The sequence below is a fragment of the Taudactylus pleione genome, unplaced genomic scaffold (assembly GCF_031769625.1).
Source record: "Taudactylus pleione unplaced genomic scaffold, aTauple2 ptg000109l, whole genome shotgun sequence".
Lineage (NCBI taxonomy): Eukaryota > Metazoa > Chordata > Amphibia > Anura > Myobatrachidae > Taudactylus > Taudactylus pleione.
Window position 1 is genome coordinate 14,226,229 of NW_028284511.1, and position 24,517 is coordinate 14,250,745.

The window sequence follows — 24,517 nt, forward strand, 5'->3', positions numbered from 1 at the left end:
TAATATGGTGGAATTATTTAAAAATGTTACAGCCGGACATTTTTATTGAGTTATTTGTATTCATTAGTACTCATTACCCTGAGTCTGCTTGCACATGTAGAGTGTATATGCTTTCATGTTCAAATCAGCCTTCAGTTATATCTATTGGCACCTATGTATATCAGTTCAAAAAATCGGTATCAATTGAGCAAGATGAATTCTGATCTATGCAGTGCATGTTGATATGTGCTTTAAATGCTCTTTTTAAAGAAAGATTATTGGAAATCTTTTATATAAATTTTATATTGATGGTGAATAACCATGCTGGGAGTATAAGTTTGTAAGGAAATTGGTCCAATAAAAGATAACACAAATATTTTCAAATATGCGCTTGAAACCAGTCAATAGATTAGACTGAATGTGATAAGTGTCTTTCCAATTTGGCTATATACATCATCTTCTCATTTAGCGTAGTAAAGCGGAGTATTGCATTATAGGGTGCTGCAACTTAAGTTTTAGCAACTGTAACAATAAGGAAGCATCAGGCCCCAGTGAGATTTGAACTCACAACACCTAGTTTACACGACCAGTGCTCTAACCCATGAGCTAATGAGCCATTTGGTTAAGAGCTCTTATACACATTTTTGTTTCTGGTTGAGGATTGAAAATGATAAACAGCAAATTTCAAATCTTTTCTGGTAAATGTACTTTTTTCAATTACAATTGTTGTGTTTATGGTCATCTTAAGGTTCTTCAAGATTGCATCAAGACAGTCACATAAAATTGGCAAAGTACTCATAGTCGTCTATAATAGACTAGCAATGTATTACTTTACTTCCTAAAGAGCTATAGCAGAAAGGCCAGGTTAACATAAAACAAAATATTTTATCCACCTGCCTTATAAAGGAACACTTCAACTTTGGATTTCATTATACTTTAACACTAATATGACAATTTAAAATGTAGGCTTATGTATAATGTTTTCTTTCAGTTGGTCCTATCTATTGTGATGTTGAATCCTTTACTGTATTATTTATGGGGACATTTATGAAAACATGTAGCAGTAGTGTAGGACACCTATGTAAATTGGTGAATAGAAATGTTTCTAAAACTGTAAAAAGTAATACATAGTAATTTCTAACTTTTGTTAGCAAATAATATCCAATATGTCATTGGATTTTATTAATTGTATCTCTTTGTCCAAAAATCCACTTTTTACAAATGGCTTATTCTGATCTATATGCAATATCTATAATTGAGGCATACCTGGTAGACAATTTGAATCAATTTATTTAAATGCATTTTAAAATGAGCTTTTATATGTTAGTGTGGTGTGTATATAATACAGATACAAAATAGGTCATACTTTCCATGGCTTTCCAACTTTAGGATTAATATGGTGGAATTATTTAAAATTTTACAGCCGGACATTTTTATTGAGTTATTTGTATTCAATAGTAGTCATTACCATGAGTCTGCTTGCACATGTAGAGTGTATATGCTTTCATGTTCAAATCAGCCTTCAGTTATATCTATTGGCACCTATGTATATCAGTTAAAAAAATCGGTATCAATTGAGCAAGATGAATTCTGATCTTTGCAGTGCATGTTGATATGTGCTTTAAATGCTCTTTTTAAAGAAAGATTATTGGAAATCTTTTATATAAATTTTATATTGATGGTGAATAACCATGCTGGGAGTACAAGTTTGTAACGAAATTGGTCCAATAAAAGATAACACAAATATTTTCAAATATGTGCTTGAAACCAGTCAATAGATTAGACTGAATGTGATAAGAGTCTTTCCAATTTGGCTATATACATCATCTTCTCATTTAGCGTAGTAAAGCGGAGTATTGCAATATAGGGTGCAGCAATTTAAGTTTTAGCAACTGTAACAATAAGGCCCCAGTGAGATTTGAACTCACAACCCCTGGCTTACATGACCAGTGCTCTAACCCCTGAGCTATGGAGCCATTTGGTTAAGAGCTTTTATACACATTTTGGTTTCTGGTTGAGGATTGAAAGTAATATACAGCAAATTTCAAATCTTTTCTGGTAAATGTACTTTTTTCATTTACAATTGTTGTGTTTATGGTCATCTTAAGGTTCTTCAAGATTGCATCAAGACAGTCACATAAAATTGGCAAAGTACTCATAGTCGTCTATAATGGACTAGCAATATATTACTTTACTTCCTAAAGAGCTGTAGGAGAAAGGCCAGGTTAACATAAAACAAAATATTTTATCCACCTGCCTTATAAAGGAACACTTCAACTTTGGATTTCATTATACTTTAACACTAATATGACAATTTAAAATGTAGGCTTATGTATAATGTTTTCTTTCAGTTGGTCCTATCTATTGTGATGTTGAATCCTTTATTGTATTATTTATGTGGACATTTATGAAAACATGTAGAAGTAGTGTAGGACACCTATGTAAATTGGTGAATAGAAATGTTTCTAAAGCTGTAAAAAGTAATACATAGCAATTTCTAACTTTTTTTAGCAAATAAAATCCAATATGTCATTGGAATTTATTAATTGTATCTCTTTGTCCAAAAATACACTTTTTACAAATGGCCTATTCTGATATATATGCAATATCTATAATTGAGGCATACCTGGTAGACACTTTGAATCAATTTATTTAAATGCATTTTAAAATGAGCTTTTATATGTTATTGTGGTGTGTATATAATACAGATACAAATTTGGTCATACTTTCCATGGCTTTCCAACATTAGGATTAATATGGTGGAATTATTTCAAAATGTTACAGCCGGACATTTTTATAGAGTTATTTGTATTCATTAGTAGTCATTACCCTGAGTCTGCTTGAACATGTAGAGTGTATATGCTTTCATGTTCAAATCAGCCTTCAGTTATATCTATTGGCACCTATGTATATCAGTTCAAAAAATCGGTATCAATTGAGCAAGATGAATTCTGATCTATGCAGTGCATGTTGATATGTGCTTTAAATGCTCTTTTTAAAGAAAGATTATTGGAAATCTTTTATATAAATTTTATATTGATGGTGAATAACCATGCTGGGAGTATAAGTTTGTAACGAAATTGGTCCAATAAAAGATAACACAAATATTTTCAAATATGTGCTTGAAACCAGTCAATAGATTAGACTGAATGTGATAAGAGTCATTCCAATTTGGCTATATACATCATCTTCTCATTTAGCGTAGTAAAGCGGAGTATTGCAATATAGGGTGCAGCTATTTAAGTTTTAGCAACTGTAACAATAAGGAAGCATCAGGCCCCAGTGAGATTTGAACTCACAACCCCTGGCTTACATGACCAGTGCTCTAACCCCTGAGCTATGGAGCCATTTGGTTAAGAGCTCTTATACACATTTTGGTTTCTGGTTGAGGATTGAAAGTAATATACAGCAAATTTCAAATCTTTTCTGGTAAATGTACTTTTTTCATTTACAATTGTTGTGTTTATGGTCATCTTAAGGTTCTTCAATATTGCATCAAGACAGTCACATAAAATTGGCAAAGTACTCATAGTCGTCTATAATGGACTAGCAATATATTACTTTACTTCCTAAAGAGCTGTAGGAGAAAGGCCAGGTTAACATAAAACAAAATATTTTATCCACCTGCCTTATAAAGGAACACTTCAACTTTGGATTTCATTATACTTTAACACTAATATGACAATTTAAAATGTAGGCTTATGTATAATGTTTTCTTTCAGTTGGTCCTATCTATTGTGATGTTGAATCCTTTATTGTATTATTTATGTCGACATTTATGAAAACATGTAGAAGTAGTGTAGGACACCTATGTAAATTGGTGAATAGAAATGTTTCTAAAGCTGTAAAAAGTAATACATAGCAATTTCTAACTTTTTTTAGCAAATAAAATCCAATATGTCATTGGAATTTATTAATTGTATCTCTTTGTCCAAAAATACACTTTTTACAAATGGCCTATTCTGATATATATGCAATATCTATAATTGAGGCATACCTGGTAGACACTTTGAATCAATTTATTTAAATGCATTTTAAAATGAGCTTTTATATGTTAGTGTGGTGTGTATATAATACAGATACAAATTTGGTCATACTTTCCATGGCTTTCCAACATTAGGATTAATATGGTGGAATTATTTCAAAATGTTACAGCCGGACATTTTTATAGAGTTATTTGTATTCATTAGTAGTCATTACCCTGAGTCTGCTTGCACATGTAGAGTGTATATGCTTTCATGTTCAAATCAGCCTTCAGTTATATCTATTGGCACCTATGTATATCAGTTCAAAAAATCGGTATCAATTGAGCAAGATGAATTCTGATCTATGCAGTGCATGTTGATATGTGCTTTAAATGCTCTTTTTAAAGAAAGATTATTGGAAATCTTTTATATAAATTTTATATTGATGGTGAATAACCATGCTGGGAGTATAAGTTTGTAACGAAATTGGTCCAATAAAAGATAACACAAATATTTTCAAATATGTGCTTGAAACCAGTCAATAGATTAGACTGAATGTGATAAGAGTCATTCCAATTTGGCTATATACATCATCTTCTCATTTAGCGTAGTAAAGCGGAGTATTGCAATATAGGGTGCAGCAATTTAAGTTTTAGCAACTGTAACAATAAGGAACCATCAGGCCCCAGTGAGATTTGAACTCACAACCCCTGGCTTACATGACCAGTGCTCTAACCCCTGAGCTATGGAGCCATTTGGTTAAGAGCTTTTATACACATTTTGGTTTCTGGTTGAGGATTGAAAGTAATATACAGCAAATTTCAAATCTTTTCTGGTAAATGTACTTTTTTCATTTACAATTGTTGTGTTTATGGTCATCTTAAGGTTCTTCAAGATTGCATCAAGACAGTCACATAAAATTGGCAAAGTACTCATAGTCGTCTATTATGGACTAGCAATATATTACTTTACTTCCTAAAGAGCTGTAGGAGAAAGGCCAGGTTAACATAAAACAAAATATTTTATCCACCTGCCTTATAAAGGAACACTTCAACTTTGGATTTCATTATACTTTAACACTAATATGACAATTTAAAATGTAGGCTTATGTATAATGTTTTCTTTCAGTTGGTCCTATCTATTGTGATGTTGAATCCTTTATTGTATTATTTATGTGGACATTTATGAAAACATGTAGAAGTAGTGTAGGACACCTATGTAAATTGGTGAATAGAAATGTTTCTAAAGCTGTAAAAAGTAATACATAGCAATTTCTAACTTTTTTTAGCAAATAAAATCCAATATGTCATTGGAATTTATTAATTGTATCTCTTTGTCCAAAAATACACTTTTTACAAATGGCCTATTCTGATATATATGCAATATCTATAATTGAGGCATACCTGGTAGACACTTTGAATCAATTTATTTAAATGCATTTTAAAATGAGCTTTTATATGTTAGTGTGGTGTGTATATAATACAGATACAAATTTGGTCATACTTTCCATGGCTTTCCAACATTAGGATTAATATGGTGGAATTATTTCAAAATGTTACAGCCGGACATTTTTATAGAGTTATTTGTATTCATTAGTAGTCATTACCCTGAGTCTGCTTGAACATGTAGAGTGTATATGCTTTCATGTTCAAATCAGCCTTCAGTTATATCTATTGGCACCTATGTATATCAGTTAAAAAAATCGGTATCAATTGAGCAACATGAATTCTGATCTATGCAGTGCATGTTGATATGTGCTTTAAATGCTCTTTTTAAAGAAAGATTATTGGAAATCTTTTATATAAATTTTATATTGATGGTGAATAACCATGCTGGGAGTATAAGTTTGTAACGAAATTGGTCCAATAAAAGATAACACAAATATTTTCAAATATGTGCTTGAAACCAGTCAATAGATTAGACTGAATGTGATAAGAGTCATTCCAATTTGGCTATATACATCATCTTCTCATTTAGCGTAGTAAAGCGGAGTATTGCAATATAGGGTGCTGCAATTTAAGTTTTAGCAACTGTAACAATAAAGAAGCATCAGGCGCCTGTAAGATTTGAACTCACGACCCCTGGTTTACAAGACCAGTGGTCTAACCCCTGAGCTATGGAGCCTTTTGTTTAAGAACTTTTATACACATTTTGGTTTCTGGTTGAGGATTGAAAACGATAAACAGCAAATTTCAAATCTTTTCTGGTAAATGTACTTTTTTCAATTACAATTGTTGTGTTTATGGTCATCTTAAGGTTCTTCAAGATTGCATCAAGACAGTCTCAGAAAATTGGCAAAGTACTCATAGTCATCTATAATAGACTAGCAATGTATTACTTTACTTCCTAAAGAGCTATAGCAGAAAGGCCAGGTTAACATAAAACAAAATATTTTATCCACCTGCCTTATAAAGGAACACTTCAACTTTGGATTTCATTATACTTTAACACTAATATGACAATTTAAAATGTAGGCTTATGTATAATGTTTTCTTTCAGTTGGTCCTATCTATTGTGATGTTGAATCCTTTACTGTATTATTTATGGGGACATTTATGAAAACATGTAGCAGTAGTGTAGGACACCTATGTAAATTGGTGAATAGAAATGTTTCTAAAACTGTAAAAAGTAATACATAGTAATTTCTAACTTTTGTTAGCAAATAATATCCAATATGTCATTGGATTTTATTAATTGTATCTCTTTGTCCAAAAATCCACTTTTTACAAATGGCCTATTCTGATATATATGCAATATCTATAATTGAGGCATACCTGGTAGACAATTTGAATCAATTTATTTAAATGCATTTTAAAATGAGCTTTTATATGTTAGTGTGGTGTGTATATAATACAGATACAAAATAGGTCATACTTTCCATGGCTTTCCAACTTTAGGATTAATATGGTGGAATTATTTAAAAATGTTACAGCCGGACATTTTTATTGAGTTATTTGTATTCAATAGTAGTCATTACCATGAGTCTGCTTGCACATGTAGAGTGTATATGCTTTCATGTTCAAATCAGCCTTCAGTTATATCTATTGGCACCTATGTATATCAGTTAAAAAAATCGGTATCAATTGAGCAAGATGAATTCTGATCTTTGCAGTGCATGTTGATATGTGCTTTAAATGCTCTTTTTAAAGAAAGATTATTGGAAATCTTTTATATAAATTTTATATTGATGGTGAATAACCATGCTGGGAGTATAAGTTTGTAAGGAAATTGGTCCAATAAAAGATAACACAAATATTTTCAAATATGTGCTTGAAACCAGTCAATAGATTAGACTGAATGTGATAAGAGTCTTTCCAATTTGGCTATATACATCATCTTCTCATTTAGCGTAGTAAAGCAGAGTATTGCAATATAGGGTGCAGCAATTTAAGTTTTAGCAACTGTAACAATAAGGCCCCAGTGAGATTTGAACTCACAACCCCTGGCTTACATGACCAGTGCTCTAACCCCTGAGCTATGGAGCCATTTGGTTAAGAGCTCTTATACACATTTTGGTTTCTGGTTGAGGATTGAAAGTAATATACAGCAAATTTCAAATCTTTTCTGGTAAATGTACTTTTTTCATTTACAATTGTTGTGTTTATGGTCATCTTAAGGTTCTTCAAGATTGCATCAAGACAGTCACATAAAATTGGCAAAGTACTCATAGTCGTCTATAATGGACTAGCAATATATTACTTTACTTCCTAAAGAGCTGTAGGAGAAAGGCCAGGTAACATAAAACAAAATATTTTATCCACCTGCCTTATAAAGGAACACTTCAACTTTGGATTTCATTATACTTTAACACTAATATGACAATTTAAAATGTAGGCTTATGTATAATGTTTTCTTTCAGTTGGTCCTATCTATTGTGATGTTGAATCCTTTATTGTATTATTTATGTCGACATTTATGAAAACATGTAGAAGTAGTGTAGGACACCTATGTAAATTGGTGAATATAAATGTTTCTAAAGCTGTAAAAAGTAATACATAGCAATTTCTAACTTTTTTAGCAAATAAAATCCAATATGTCATTGGAATTTATTAATTGTATCTCTTTGTCCAAAAATACACTTTTTACAAATGGCCTATTCTAATATATATGCAATATCTATAATTGAGGCATACCTGGTAGACACTTTGAATCAATTTATTTAAATGCATTTTAAAATGAGCTTTTATATGTTAGTGTGGTGTGTATATAATACAGATACAAATTTGGTCATACTTTCCATGGCTTTCCAACTTTAGGATTAATATGGTGGAATTATTTAAAAATGTAACAGCCGGACATTTTTATGGAGTTATTTGTATTCAATAGTAGTCATTACCATGAGTCTGCTTGCACATGTAGAGTGTATATGCTTTCATGTTCAAATCAGCCTTCAGTTATATCTATTGGCACCTATGTATATCAGTTAAAAAAATCGGTATCAATTGAGCAAGATGAATTCTGATCTTTGCAGTGCATGTTGATATGTGCTTTAAATGCTCTTTTTAAAGAAAGATTATTGGAAATCTTTTATATAAATTTTATATTGATGGTGAATAACCATGCTTGGAGTATAAGTTTGTAACGAAATTGGTCCAATAAAAGATAAAACAAATATTTTCAAATATGTGCTTGAAACCAGTCAATAGATTAGACTGAATGTGATAAGAGTCTTTCCAATTTGGCTATATACATCATCTTCTCATTTAGCGTAGTAAAGCAGAGTATTGCAATATAGGGTGCAGCAATTTAAGTTTTAGCAACTGTAACAATAAGGCCCCAGTGATATTTGAACTCACAACCCCTGGCTTACATGACCAGTGCTCTAACCCCTGAGCTATGGAGCCATTTGGTTAAGAGCTCTTATACACATTTTGGTTTCTGGTTGAGGATTGAAAGTAATATACAGCAAATTTCAAATCTTTTCTGGTAAATGTACTTTTTTCATTTACAATTGTTGTGTTTATGGTCATCTTAAGGTTCTTCAATATTGCATCAAGACAGTCACATAAAATTGGCAAAGTACTCATAGTCGTCTATAATGGACTAGCAATATATTACTTTACTTCCTAAAGAGCTGTAGGAGAAAGGCCAGGTTAACATAAAACAAAATATTTTATCCACCTGCCTTATAAAGGAACACTTCAACTTTGGATTTCATTATACTTTAACACTAATATGACAATTTAAAATGTAGGCTTATGTATAATGTTTTCTTTCAGTTGGTCCTATCTATTGTGATGTTGAATCCTTTATTGTATTATTTATGTGGACATTTATGAAAACATGTAGAAGTAGTGTAGGACACCTATGTAAATTGGTGAATAGAAATGTTTCTAAAGCTGTAAAAAGTAATACATAGCAATTTCTAACTTTTTTTAGCAAATAAAATCCAATATGTCATTGGAATTTATTAATTGTATCTCTTTGTCCAAAAATACACTTTTTACAAATGGCCTATTCTGATATATATGCAATATCTATAATTGAGGCATACCTGGTAGACACTTTGAATCAATTTATTTAAATGCATTTTAAAATGAGCTTTTATATGTTAGTGTGGTGTGTATATAATACAGATACAAATTTGGTCATACTTTCCATGGCTTTCCAACATTAGGATTAATATGGTGGAATTATTTCAAAATGTTACAGCCGGACATTTTTATAGAGTTATTTGTATTCATTAGTAGTCATTACCCTGAGTCTGCTTGCACATGTAGAGTGTATATGCTTTCATGTTCAAATCAGCCTTCAGTTATATCTATTGGCACCTATGTATATCAGTTCAAAAAATCGGTATCAATTGAGCAAGATGAATTCTGATCTATGCAGTGCATGTTGATATGTGCTTTAAATGCTCTTTTTAAAGAAAGATTATTGGAAATCTTTTATATAAATTTTATATTGATGGTGAATAACCATGCTGGGAGTATAAGTTTGTAACGAAATTGGTCCAATAAAAGATAACACAAATATTTTCAAATATGTGCTTGAAACCAGTCAATAGATTAGACTGAATGTGATAAGAGTCATTCCAATTTGGCTATATACATCATCTTCTCATTTAGCGTAGTAAAGCGGAGTATTGCAATATAGGGTGCAGCAATTTAAGTTTTAGCAACTGTAACAATAAGGAACCATCAGGCCCCAGTGAGATTTGAACTCACAACCCCTGGCTTACATGACCAGTGCTCTAACCCCTGAGCTATGGAGCCATTTGGTTAAGAGCTTTTATACACATTTTGGTTTCTGGTTGAGGATTGAAAGTAATATACAGCAAATTTCAAATCTTTTCTGGTAAATGTACTTTTTTCATTTACAATTGTTGTGTTTATGGTCATCTTAAGGTTCTTCAAGATTGCATCAAGACAGTCACATAAAATTGGCAAAGTACTCATAGTCGTCTATTATGGACTAGCAATATATTACTTTACTTCCTAAAGAGCTGTAGGAGAAAGGCCAGGTTAACATAAAACAAAATATTTTATCCACCTGCCTTATAAAGGAACACTTCAACTTTGGATTTCATTATACTTTAACACTAATATGACAATTTAAAATGTAGGCTTATGTATAATGTTTTCTTTCAGTTGGTCCTATCTATTGTGATGTTGAATCCTTTATTGTATTATTTATGTGGACATTTATGAAAACATGTAGAAGTAGTGTAGGACACCTATGTAAATTGGTGAATAGAAATGTTTCTAAAGCTGTAAAAAGTAATACATAGCAATTTCTAACTTTTTTTAGCAAATAAAATCCAATATGTCATTGGAATTTATTAATTGTATCTCTTTGTCCAAAAATACACTTTTTACAAATGGCCTATTCTGATATATATGCAATATCTATAATTGAGGCATACCTGGTAGACACTTTGAATCAATTTATTTAAATGCATTTTAAAATGAGCTTTTATATGTTAGTGTGGTGTGTATATAATACAGATACAAATTTGGTCATACTTTCCATGGCTTTCCAACATTAGGATTAATATGGTGGAATTATTTCAAAATGTTACAGCCGGACATTTTTATAGAGTTATTTGTATTCATTAGTAGTCATTACCCTGAGTCTGCTTGAACATGTAGAGTGTATATGCTTTCATGTTCAAATCAGCCTTCAGTTATATCTATTGGCACCTATGTATATCAGTTAAAAAAATCGGTATCAATTGAGCAACATGAATTCTGATCTATGCAGTGCATGTTGATATGTGCTTTAAATGCTCTTTTTAAAGAAAGATTATTGGAAATCTTTTATATAAATTTTATATTGATGGTGAATAACCATGCTGGGAGTATAAGTTTGTAACGAAATTGGTCCAATAAAAGATAACACAAATATTTTCAAATATGTGCTTGAAACCAGTCAATAGATTAGACTGAATGTGATAAGAGTCATTCCAATTTGGCTATATACATCATCTTCTCATTTAGCGTAGTAAAGCGGAGTATTGCAATATAGGGTGCAGCAATTTAAGTTTTAGCAACTGTAACAATAAGGAAGCATCAGGCCCCAGTGAGATTTGAACTCACAACCCCTGGCTTACATGACCAGTGCTCTAACCCCTGAGCTATGGAGCCATTTGGTTAAGAGCTCTTATACACATTTTGGTTTCTGGTTGAGGATTGAAAGTAATATACAGCAAATTTCAAATCTTTTCAGGTAAATGTACTTTTTTCATTTACAATTGTTGTGTTTATGGTCATCTTAAGGTTCTTCAAGATTGCATCAAGACAGTCACATAAAATTGGCAAAGTACTCATAGTCGTCTATAATGGACTAGCAATATATTACTTTACTTCCTAAAGAGCTGTAGGAGAAAGGCCAGGTTAACATAAAACAAAATATTTTATCCACCTGCCTTATAAAGGAACACTTCAACTTTGGATTTCATTATACTTTAACACTAATATGACAATTTAAAATGTAGGCTTATGTATAATGTTTTCTTTCAGTTGGTCCTATCTATTGTGATGTTGAATCCTTTATTGTATTATTTATGTGGACATTTATGAAAACATGTAGAAGTAGTGTAGGACACCTATGTAAATTGGTGAATAGAAATGTTTCTAAAGCTGTAAAAAGTAATACATAGCAATTTCTAACTTTTTTTAGCAAATAAAATCCAATATGTCATTGGAATTTATTAATTGTATCTCTTTGTCCAAAAATACACTTTTTACAAATGGCCTATTCTGATATATATGCAATATCTATAATTGAGGCATACCTGGTAGACACTTTGAATCAATTTATTTAAATGCATTTTAAAATGAGCTTTTATATGTTAGTGTGGTGTGTATATAATACAGATACAAATTTGGTCATACTTTCCATGGCTTTCCAACATTAGGATTAATATGGTGGAATTATTTCAAAATGTTACAGCCGGACATTTTTATAGAGTTATTTGTATTCATTAGTAGTCATTACCCTGAGTCTGCTTGAACATGTAGAGTGTATATGCTTTCATGTTCAAATCAGCCTTCAGTTATATCTATTGGCACCTATGTATATCAGTTAAAAAAATCGGTATCAATTGAGCAACATGAATTCTGATCTATGCAGTGCATGTTGATATGTGCTTTAAATGCTCTTTTTAAAGAAAGATTATTGGAAATCTTTTATATAAATTTTATATTGATGGTGAATAACCATGCTGGGAGTATAAGTTTGTAACGAAATTGGTCCAATAAAAGATAACACAAATATTTTCAAATATGTGCTTGAAACCAGTCAATAGATTAGACTGAATGTGATAAGAGTCATTCCAATTTGGCTATATACATCATCTTCTCATTTAGCGTAGTAAAGCGGAGTATTGCAATATAGGGTGCTGCAATTTAAGTTTTAGCAACTGTAACAATAAAGAAGCATCAGGCGCCTGTAAGATTTGAACTCACGACCCCTGGTTTACAAGACCAGTGGTCTAACCCCTGAGCTATGGAGCCTTTTGTTTAAGAACTTTTATACACATTTTGGTTTCTGGTTGAGGATTGAAAACGATAAACAGCAAATTTCAAATCTTTTCTGGTAAATGTACTTTTTTCAATTACAATTGTTGTGTTTATGGTCATCTTAAGGTTCTTCAAGATTGCATCAAGACAGTCTCAGAAAATTGGCAAAGTACTCATAGTCATCTATAATAGACTAGCAATGTATTACTTTACTTCCTAAAGAGCTATAGCAGAAAGGCCAGGTTAACATAAAACAAAATATTTTATCCACCTGCCTTATAAAGGAACACTTCAACTTTGGATTTCATTATACTTTAACACTAATATGACAATTTAAAATGTAGGCTTATGTATAATGTTTTCTTTCAGTTGGTCCTATCTATTGTGATGTTGAATCCTTTACTGTATTATTTATGGGGACATTTATGAAAACATGTAGAAGTAGTGTAGGACACCTATGTAAATTGGTGAATAGAAATGTTTCTAAAACTGTAAAAAGTAATACATAGTAATTTCTAACTTTTGTTAGCAAATAATATCCAATATGTCATTGGATTTTATTAATTGTATCTCTTTGTCCAAAAATCCACTTTTTACAAATGGCCTATTCTGATATATATGCAATATCTATAATTGAGGCATACCTGGTAGACAATTTGAATCAATTTATTTAAATGCATTTTAAAATGAGCTTTTATATGTTAGTGTGGTGTGTATATAATACAGATACAAAATAGGTCATACTTTCCATGGCTTTCCAACTTTAGGATTAATATGGTGGAATTATTTAAAAATGTTACAGCCGGACATTTTTATTGAGTTATTTGTATTCAATAGTAGTCATTACCATGAGTCTGCTTGCACATGTAGAGTGTATATGCTTTCATGTTCAAATCAGCCTTCAGTTATATCTATTGGCACCTATGTATATCAGTTAAAAAAATCGGTATCAATTGAGCAAGATGAATTCTGATCTTTGCAGTGCATGTTGATATGTGCTTTAAATGCTCTTTTTAAAGAAAGATTATTGGAAATCTTTTATATAAATTTTATATTGATGGTGAATAACCATGCTGGGAGTATAAGTTTGTAAGGAAATTGGTCCAATAAAAGATAACACAAATATTTTCAAATATGTGCTTGAAACCAGTCAATAGATTAGACTGAATGTGATAAGAGTCTTTCCAATTTGGCTATATACATCATCTTCTCATTTAGCGTAGTAAAGCAGAGTATTGCAATATAGGGTGCAGCAATTTAAGTTTTAGCAACTGTAACAATAAGGCCCCAGTGAGATTTGAACTCACAACCCCTGGCTTACATGACCAGTGCTCTAACCCCTGAGCTATGGAGCCATTTGGTTAAGAGCTCTTATACACATTTTGGTTTCTGGTTGAGGATTGAAAGTAATATACAGCAAATTTCAAATCTTTTCTGGTAAATGTACTTTTTTCATTTACAATTGTTGTGTTTATGGTCATCTTAAGGTTCTTCAAGATTGCATCAAGACAGTCACATAAAATTGGCAAAGTACTCATAGTCGTCTATAATGGACTAGCAATATATTACTTTACTTCCTAAAGAGCTGTAGGAGAAAGGCCAGGTAACATAAAACAAAATATTTTATCCACCTGCCTTATAAAGGAACACTTCAACTTTGGATTTCATTATACTTTAACACTAATATGACAATTTAAAATGTAGGCTTATGTATAATGTTTTCTTTCAGTTGGTCCTATCTATTGTGATGTTGAATCCTTTATTGTATTATTTATGTCGACATTTATGAAAACATGTAGAAGTAGTGTAGGACACCTATGTAAATTGGTGAATATAAATGTTTCTAAAGCTGTAAAAAGTAATACATAGCAATTTCTAACTTTTTTAGCAAATAAAATCCAATATGTCATTGGAATTTATTAATTGTATCTCTTTGTCCAAAAATACACTTTTTACAAATGGCCTATTCTAATATATATGCAATATCTATAATTGAGGCATACCTGGTAGACACTTTGAATCAATTTATTTAAATGCATTTTAAAATGAGCTTTTATATGTTAGTGTGGTGTGTATATAATACAGATACAAATTTGGTCATACTTTCCATGGCTTTCCAACTTTAGGATTAATATGGTGGAATTATTTAAAAATGTAACAGCCGGACATTTTTATGGAGTTATTTGTATTCAATAGTAGTCATTACCATGAGTCTGCTTGCACATGTAGAGTGTATATGCTTTCATGTTCAAATCAGCCTTCAGTTATATCTATTGGCACCTATGTATATCAGTTAAAAAAATCGGTATCAATTGAGCAAGATGAATTCTGATCTTTGCAGTGCATGTTGATATGTGCTTTAAATGCTCTTTTTAAAGAAAGATTATTGGAAATCTTTTATATAAATTTTATATTGATGGTGAATAACCATGCTTGGAGTATAAGTTTGTAACGAAATTGGTCCAATAAAAGATAACACAAATATTTTCAAATATGTGCTTGAAACCAGTCAATAGATTAGACTGAATGTGATAAGAGTCTTTCCAATTTGGCTATATACATCATCTTCTCATTTAGCGTAGTAAAGCAGAGTATTGCAATATAGGGTGCAGCAATTTAAGTTTTAGCAACTGTAACAATAAGGCCCCAGTGATATTTGAACTCACAACCCCTGGCTTACATGACCAGTGCTCTAACCCCTGAGCTATGGAGCCATTTGGTTAAGAGCTCTTATACACATTTTGGTTTCTGGTTGAGGATTGAAAGTAATATACAGCAAATTTCAAATCTTTTCTGGTAAATGTACTTTTTTCATTTACAATTGTTGTGTTTATGGTCATCTTAAGGTTCTTCAAGATTGCATCAAGACAGTCACATAAAATTGGCAAAGTACTCATAGTCGTCTATAATGGACTAGCAATATATTACTTTACTTCCTAAAGAGCTGTAGGAGAAAGGCCAGGTTAACATAAAACAAAATATTTTATCCACCTGCCTTATAAAGGAACACTTCAACTTTGGATTTCATTATACTTTAACACTAATATGACAATTTAAAATGTAGGCTTATGTATAATGTTTTCTTTCAGTTGGTCCTATCTATTGTGATGTTGAATCCTTTATTGTATTATTTATGTGGACATTTATGAAAACATGTAGAAGTAGTGTAGGACACCTATGTAAATTGGTGAATAGAAATGTTTCTAAAGCTGTAAAAAGTAATACATAGCAATTTCTAACTTTTTTTAGCAAATAAAATCCAATGTGTGATTGGAATTTATTAATTGTATCTCTTTGTCCAAAAATACACTTTTTACAAATGGCCTATTCTGATATATATGCAATATCTATAATTGAGGCATACCTGGTAGACACTTTGAATCAATTTATTTAAATGCATTTTAAAAGGAGCTTTTATATGTTAGTGTGGTGTGTATATAATACAGATACAAATTTGGTCATACTTTCCATGGCTTTCCAACATTAGGATTAATATGGTGGAATTATTTCAAAATGTTACAGCCGGACATTTTTATAGAGTTATTTGTATTCATTAGTAGTCATTACCCTGAGTCTGCTTGCACATGTAGAGTGTATATGCTTTCATGTTCAAATCAGCCTTCAGTTATATCTATTGGCACCTATGTATATCAGTTCAAAAAATCGGTATCAATTGAGCAAGATGAATTCTGATCTATGCAGTGCATGTTGATATGTGCTTTAAATGCTCTTTTTAAAGAAAGATTATTGGAAATCTTTTATATAAATTTTATATTGATGGTGAATAACCATGCTGGGAGTATAAGTTTGTAACGAAATTGGTCCAATAAAAGATAACACAAATATTTTCAAATATGTGCTTGAAACCAGTCAATAGATTAGACTGAATGTGATAAGAGTCATTCCAATTTGGCTATATACATCATCTTCTCATTTAGCGTAGTAAAGCGGAGTATTGCAATATAGGGTGCAGCAATTTAAGTTTTAGCAACTGTAACAATAAGGAAGCATCAGGCCCCAGTGAGATTTGAACTCACAACCCCTGGCTTACATGACCAGTGCTCTAACCCCTGAGCTATGGAGCCATTTGGTTAAGAGCTCTTATACACATTTTGGTTTCTGGTTGAGGATTGAAAGTAATATACAGCAAATTTCAAATCTTTTCTGGTAAATGTACTTTTTTCATTTACAATTGTTGTGTTTATGGTCATCTTAAGGTTCTTCAAGATTGCATCAAGACAGTCACATAAAATTGGCAAAGTACTCATAGTCGTCTATAATGGACTAGCAATATATTACTTTACTTCCTAAAGAGCTGTAGGAGAAAGGCCAGGTTAACATAAAACAAAATATTTTATCCACCTGCCTTATAAAGGAACACTTCAACTTTGGATTTCATTATACTTTAACACTAATATGACAATTTAAAATGTAGGCTTATGTATAATGTTTTCTTTCAGTTGGTCCTATCTATTGTGATGTTGAATCCTTTATTGTATTATTTATGTCGACATTTATGAAAACATGTAGAAGTAGTGTAGGACACCTATGTAAATTGGTGAATAGAAATGTTTCTAAAGCTGTAAAAAGTAATACATAGCAATTTCTAACTTTTTTTAGCAAATAAAATCCAATATGTCATTGGAATTTATTAATTGTATCTCTTTGTCCAAAAATACACTTTTTACAAATGGCCTATTCTGATATATATGCAATATCTATAATTGAGGCATACCTGGTAGACACTTTGAATCAATTTATTTAAATGCATTTTAAAATGAGCTTTTATATGTTAGTGTGGTGTGTATATAATACAGATACAAATTTGGTCATACTTTCCATGGCTTTCCAACATTAGGATTAATATGGTGGAATTATTTCAAAATGTTACAGCCGGACATTTTTATAGAGTTATTTGTATTCATTAGTAGTCATTACCCTGAGTCTGCTTGCACATGTAGAGTGTATATGCTTTCATGTTCAAATCAGCCTTCAGTTATATCTATTGGCACCTATGTATATCAGTTCAAAAAATCGGTATCAATTGAGCAAGATGAATTCTGATCTATGCAGTGCATGTTGATATGTGCTTTAAATGCTCTTTTTAAAGAAAGATTATTGGAAATCTTTTATATAAATTTTATATTGATGGTGAATAACCATGCTGGGAGTATAAGTTTGTAACGAAATTGGTCCAATAAAAGATAACACAAATATTTTCAAATATGTGCTTGAAACCAGTCAATAGATTAGACTGAATGTGATAAGAGTCATTCCAATTTGGCTATATACATCATCTTCTCATTTAGCGTAGTAAAGCGGAGTATTGCAATATAGGGTGCAGCAATTTAAGTTTTAGCAACTGTAACAATAAGGAAGCATCAGGCCCCAGTGAGATTTGAACTCACAACCCCTGGCTTACATGACCAGTGCTCTAACCCCTGAGCTATGGAGCCATTTGGTTAAGAGCTCTTATACACATTTTGGTTTCTGGTTGAGGATTGAAAGTAATATACAGCAAATTTCAAATCTTTTCTGGTAAATGTACTTTTTTCATTTACAATTGTTGTGTTTATGGTCATCTTAAGGTTCTTCAAGATTGCATCAAGACAGTCACATAAAATTGGCAAAGTACTCATAGTCGTCTATAATGGACTAGCAATATATTACTTTACTTCCTAAAGAGCTGTAGGAGAAAGGCCAGGTTAACATAAAACAAAATATTTTATCCACCTGCCTTATAAAGGAACACTTCAACTTTGGATTTCATTATACTTTAACACTAATATGACAATTTAAAATGTAGGCTTATGTATAATGTTTTCTTTCAGTTGGTCCTATCTATTGTGATGTTGAATCCTTTATTGTATTATTTATGTCGACATTTATGAAAACATGTAGAAGTAGTGTAGGACACCTATGTAAATTGGTGAATAGAAATGTTTCTAAAGCTGTAAAAAGTAATACATAGCAATTTCTAACTTTTTTTAGCAAATAAAATCCAATATGTCATTGGAATTTATTAATTGTATCTCTTTGTCCAAAAATACACTTTTTACAAATGGCCTATTCTGATATATATGCAATATCTATAATTGAGGCATACCTGGTAGACACTTTGAATCAATTTATTTAAATGCATTTTAAAATGAGCTTTTATATGTTAGTGTGGTGTGTATATAATACAGATACAAATTTGGTCATACTTTCCATGGCTTTCCAACATTAGGATTAATATGGTGGAATTATTTCAAAATGTTACAGCCGGACATTTTTATAGAGTTATTTGTATTCATTAGTAGTCATTACCCTGAGTCTGCTTGCACATGTAGAGTGTATATGCTTTCATGTTCAAATCTGCCTTCAGTTATATCTATTGGCACCTATGTATATCAGTTCAAAAAATTGGTATCAATTGAGCAACATGAATTCTGATCTATGCAGTGCATGTTGATATGTGCTTTAAATGCTCTTTTTAAAGAAAGATTATTGGAAATCTTTTATATAAATTTTATAATGATGGTGAATAACCATGCTGGGAGTATCAGTTTGTAAGGAAATTGGTCCAATAAAAGATAACACAAATATTTTCAAATAAGTGCTTAAAACCAGTCAATAGATTCGACTGAATGTGATAAGTGTCTTTCCAATTTGGCTATACAAGTGGGTGTATACATCATACTCTCATTTAGCGTACTTATGCAGAGTATTGCAATATAGGATGCTGCAACTTAAGTTTTAGCAACTGTAACAATAAGGAAGCATCAGGCCCCAGTGAGATTTGACCCCTGGTTTACAAGACCATTGCTCTAACCCCTGAGATATGGAGCCATTTGGTTAAGGGCTTTTATACACATTTTGGTTTCTGGTTGAGGATTGAAAATGATATACAAGAAATTTCAAATCTATTCCGGTAAATGTACTTTTTTCAATTACAGATGTTGTATTTATGGTCATCTTAAGGTTCTTCAAGATTGCATCACGACAGTCACATAAAATTGGCAAAGTAGTCATAGTCGTCTATAATGGACTAGGAATGTATTACTTTACTTCCTAAAGAGCTGTAGGAGAGAGGCAGGTTAACATAAAACAAAATATTTTATCCACCTGCCTTATAAAGGAACACTTCAACTTTGGTTTTCATTATACTTTAACACTAATATGACTATTTAAAATGTAAGCTTATGTATAATGTTTTCTTTCAGTTGGTCCTATCTATTGTGATGTTGAATCCTTTTCTGTATTATTTATGGGGACATTTATGAAAACATGTAGAAGTAGTGTAGGACACCTAAGTAAATTGGTGAATAGAAATGTTTCTAAAACTAAAAAGTAATACATAGTAATTTCTAACTTTTTTAAGCAAATAAAATCCAATATGTCATTGGATTTTATTAATTGTATCTCTTTGTCCAAAAATCCACTTTTTACAAATGGCCTATTCTGATATATATGCAATATCTATAATTGAGGCATACCTGGTAGACACTTTGAATCAATTTATTTAAATGCATTTTAAAATGAGCTTTTATATGTTTGTGTGGTGTGTATATAATACAGATACAAAATAGGACATACTTTCCATGGCTTTCCAACTTTAGGATTAATATGGTGGAATTATTTAAAAATGTTACAGCCGGACATTTTTATTGAGTTATTTGTATTCAATAGTAGTCATTACCCTGAGTCTGCTTGCACATGTAGAGTGTATATGCTTTCATGTTCAAATCAGCCTTCAGTTATATCTATTGGCACCTATGTATATCAGTTAAAAAAATCGGTATCAATTGAGCAAGATGAATTCTGATCTTTGCAGTGCATGTTGATATGTGCTTTAAATGCTCTTTTTAAAGAAAGATTATTGGAAATCTTTTATATAAATTTTATATTGATGGTGAATAACCATGCTGGGAGTATAAGTTTGTAAGGAAATTGGTCCAATAAAAGATAACACAAATATTTTCAAATATGCGCTTGAAACCAGTCAATAGATTAGACTGAATGTGATAAGAGTCATTCCAATTTGGCTATATACATCATCTTCTCATTTAGCGTAGTAAAGCGGAGTATTGCAATATAGGGTGCTGCAATTTAAGTTTTAGCAACTGTAACAATAAGGAAGCATCAGGCCCCAGTGAGATTTGAACTCACAACCCCTGGCTTACATGACCAGTGCTCTAACCCCTGAGCTATTGAGCCATTTGGTTAAGAGCTCTTATACACATTTTGGTTTCTGGTTGAGGATTGAAAATAATATACAGCAAATTTCAAATCTTTTCTGGTAAATGTACTTTTTTCATTTACAATTGTTGTGTTTATGGTCATCTTAAGGTTCTTCAAGATTGCATCAAGACAGTCACATAAAATTGGCAAAGTACTCATAGTCGTCTATAATGGACTAGCAATATATTACTTTACTTCCTAAAGAGCTGTAGGAGAATGGCCAGGTTAACATAAAACAAAATATTTTATCCACCTGCCTTATAAAGGAACACTTCAACTTTGGATTTCATTATACTTTAACACTAATATGACAATTTAAAATGTAGGCTTATGTATAATGTTTTCTTTCAGTTGGTCCTATCTATTGTGATGTTGAATCCTTTATTGTATTATTTATGTGGACATTTATGAAAACATGTAGAAGTAGTGTAGGACACCTATGTAAATTGGTGAATAGAAATGTTTCTAAAGCTGTAAAAAGTAATACATAGCAATTTCTAACTTTTTTTAGCAAATAAAATCCAATATGTCATTGGAATTTATTAATTGTATCTCTTTGTCCAAAAATACACTTTTTACAAATGGCCTATTCTGATATATATGCAATATCTATAATTGAGGCATACCTGGTAGACACTTTGAATCAATTTATTTAAATGCATTTTAAAATGAGCTTTTATATGTTAGTGTGGTGTGTATATAATACAGATACAAAATTGGTCATACTTTCCATGGCTTTCCAACTTTAGGATTAATATGGTGGAATTATTTCAAAATGTTACAGCCGGACATTTTTATAGAGTTATTTGTATTCATTAGTAGTCATTACCCTGAGTCTTCTTGCACATGTAGAGTGTATATGCTTTCATGTTCAAATCAGCCTTCAGTTATATCTATTGGCACCTATGTATATCAGTTTAAAAAATCGGTATCAATTGAGCAAGATGAATTCTGATCTATGCAGTGCATGTTGATATGTGCTTTAAATGCTATTTTTAAAGAAAGATTATTGGAAATCTTTTATATAAATTTTATAATGATGGTGAATAACCATGCTGGGAGTATCAGTTTGTAAGGAAATTGGTCCAATAAAAGATAACACAAATATTTTCAAATAAGTGCTTGAAACCAGTCAATATATTCGACTGAATGTGATAAGGGTCTTTCCAATTTGGCTATACAAGTGGGTGTATACATCATACTCTCATTTAGCATACCTAAGCAGAGTATTGCAATATAGGATGCTGCAACTTAAGTTTTAGCAACTGTAACAATAAGGAAGCATCAGGCCCCAGTGAGATTTGACCCCTGGTTTACAAGACCATTGCTCTAACCCCTGAGATATGGAGCCATTTGGTTAAGGGCTTTTATACACATTTTGGTTTCTGGTTGAGGATTGAAAATGATACACAGCAAATTTCAAATCTATTCCGGTAAATGTACTTTTTTCAATTACAAATGTTGTATTTATGGTCATCTTAAGGTTCTTCAAGATTGCATCAAGACAGTCACATAAAATTGGAAAAGTAGTCATAGTCGTCTATGGACTAGGAATGTATTACTTTACTTCCTAATGAGCTGTAGGAGAAAGGCATGTTAACATAAAACAAATTATTTTATCCACCTGCCTTATAAAGGAACACTTCAACTTTGGTTTTCATTATACTTTAACACTAATATGACAATTTAAAATGTAAGCTTATGTATAATGTTTTCTTTCAGTTGGTCCTATCTATTGTGATGTTGAATCCTTTTCTGTATTATTTATGGGGACATTTATGAAAACATGTAGAAGTAGTGTAGGACACCTAAGTAAATTGGTGAATAGAAATGTTTCTAAAACTAAAAAGTAATACATAGCAATTTCTAACTTTTTGAAGCAAATAAAATCCAATATGTCATTGGATTTTACTAATTGTATCTCTTTGTCCAAAAATCCACTTTTACAAATGGCCTATTCTGATATATATGCAATATCTATAATTGAGGCATACCTGGTAGACACTTTGAATCAATTTATTTAAATGCATTTTAAAATGAGCTTTTATATGTTAGTGTGGTGTGTATATAATACAGATACAAAATAGGTCAGACTTTCCATGGCTTTCCAACTTTAGGATTAATATGGTGGAATTATTTCAAAATGTTACAGCCGGACATTTTTATTGAGTTATTTGTATTCAATAGTAGTCATTACCCTGAGTCTGCTTGCACATGTAGAGTGTATATGCTTTCATGTTCAAATCAGCCTTCAGTTATATCTATTGGCACCTATGTATATCAGTTCAAAAAATCGGTATCAATTGAGCAAGATTAATTCTGATCTTTGCAGTGCATGTTGATATGTGCTTTAAATGCTCTTTTTAAAGAAAGATTATTGAAAATCTTTTATATAAATTTTATAATGATGGTGAATAACCATGCTGGGAGTATCAGTTTGTGAGGAAATTGGTCCAATAAAAGATAACACAAATAAGTGCTTGAAACCAGTCAATAGATTAGACTGAATGTGATAAGTGTCTTTCCAATTTGACTATATACATCATATTCTCATTTAGCGTAGGAAAGCGGAGTATTGCAATATAGGATGCTGCAACTTAAGTTTTAGCAACTGTAACAATAAAGAAGCATCAGGCCCCAGGGAGATTTGAACTCACGACCCCTGGTTTACAAAACCAGTGTTCTAACGCCTGAGATATGAAGCTATGTGGTTAAGGGCTTTTATACACATTTTGGTTTCTGGTTGAGGATTGAAAACGATAAACAGCAAATTTCAAATCTTTTCTGGTAAATGTACTTTTTTCAATTACAATTGTTGTGTTTATGGTCATCTTAAGGTTCTTCAAGATTGCATCAAGACAGTCACATAAAATTGGCAAAGTACTCATAGTCGTCTATAATAGACTAGCAATGTATTACTTTACTTCCTAAAGAGCTATAGCAGAAAGGCCAGGTTAACATAAAACAAAATATTTTATCCACCTGCCTTATAAAGGAACACTTCAACTTTGGATTTCATTATACTTTAACACTAATATGACAATTTAAAATGTAGGCTTATGTATAATGTTTTCTTTCAGTTGGTCCTATCTATTGTGATGTTGAATCCTTTATTGTATTATTTATGTCGACATTTATGAAAACATGTAGAAGTAGTGTAGGACACCTATGTAAATTGGTGAATAGAAATGTTTCTAAAGCTGTAAAAAGTAATACATAGCAATTTCTAACTTTTTTTAGCAAATAAAATCCAATATGTCATTGGAATTTATTAATTGTATCTCTTTGTCCAAAAATACACTTTTTACAAATGGCCTATTCTGATATATATGCAATATCTATAATTGAGGCATACCTGGTAGACACTTTGAATCAATTTATTTAAAT

The 24,517-nt window shown here is 31.3% G+C and overlaps 9 non-coding genes across 9 annotated transcripts; all 9 read right to left on the reverse strand.

Moving 5' to 3' along the window:
- Window positions 1-1,882: 1,882 nt before the first annotated feature.
- Window positions 1,883-1,955, reverse strand: TRNAT-UGU (transfer RNA threonine (anticodon UGU)). The gene has a single exon. It is a non-coding gene; the product is annotated as a tRNA-Thr (tRNA).
- Window positions 1,956-3,253: 1,298 nt separating this feature from the next.
- On the reverse strand, window positions 3,254-3,326 carry TRNAT-UGU (transfer RNA threonine (anticodon UGU)). Its single transcript has one exon. It is a non-coding gene; the product is annotated as a tRNA-Thr (tRNA).
- Window positions 3,327-4,624: 1,298 nt separating this feature from the next.
- TRNAT-UGU (transfer RNA threonine (anticodon UGU)) lies at window positions 4,625-4,697 on the reverse strand. Its single transcript has one exon. It is a non-coding gene; the product is annotated as a tRNA-Thr (tRNA).
- A 2,659-nt stretch (window positions 4,698-7,356) lies between these two features.
- Window positions 7,357-7,429, reverse strand: TRNAT-UGU (transfer RNA threonine (anticodon UGU)). The gene has a single exon. It is a non-coding gene; the product is annotated as a tRNA-Thr (tRNA).
- A 2,657-nt stretch (window positions 7,430-10,086) lies between these two features.
- TRNAT-UGU (transfer RNA threonine (anticodon UGU)) lies at window positions 10,087-10,159 on the reverse strand. The gene has a single exon. It is a non-coding gene; the product is annotated as a tRNA-Thr (tRNA).
- Window positions 10,160-11,457: 1,298 nt separating this feature from the next.
- On the reverse strand, window positions 11,458-11,530 carry TRNAT-UGU (transfer RNA threonine (anticodon UGU)). Its single transcript has one exon. It is a non-coding gene; the product is annotated as a tRNA-Thr (tRNA).
- A 2,659-nt stretch (window positions 11,531-14,189) lies between these two features.
- On the reverse strand, window positions 14,190-14,262 carry TRNAT-UGU (transfer RNA threonine (anticodon UGU)). Its single transcript has one exon. It is a non-coding gene; the product is annotated as a tRNA-Thr (tRNA).
- A 2,657-nt stretch (window positions 14,263-16,919) lies between these two features.
- Window positions 16,920-16,992, reverse strand: TRNAT-UGU (transfer RNA threonine (anticodon UGU)). Its single transcript has one exon. It is a non-coding gene; the product is annotated as a tRNA-Thr (tRNA).
- Window positions 16,993-18,290: 1,298 nt separating this feature from the next.
- TRNAT-UGU (transfer RNA threonine (anticodon UGU)) lies at window positions 18,291-18,363 on the reverse strand. The gene has a single exon. It is a non-coding gene; the product is annotated as a tRNA-Thr (tRNA).
- Between the last annotated feature and the right edge of the window lie 6,154 nt (window positions 18,364-24,517).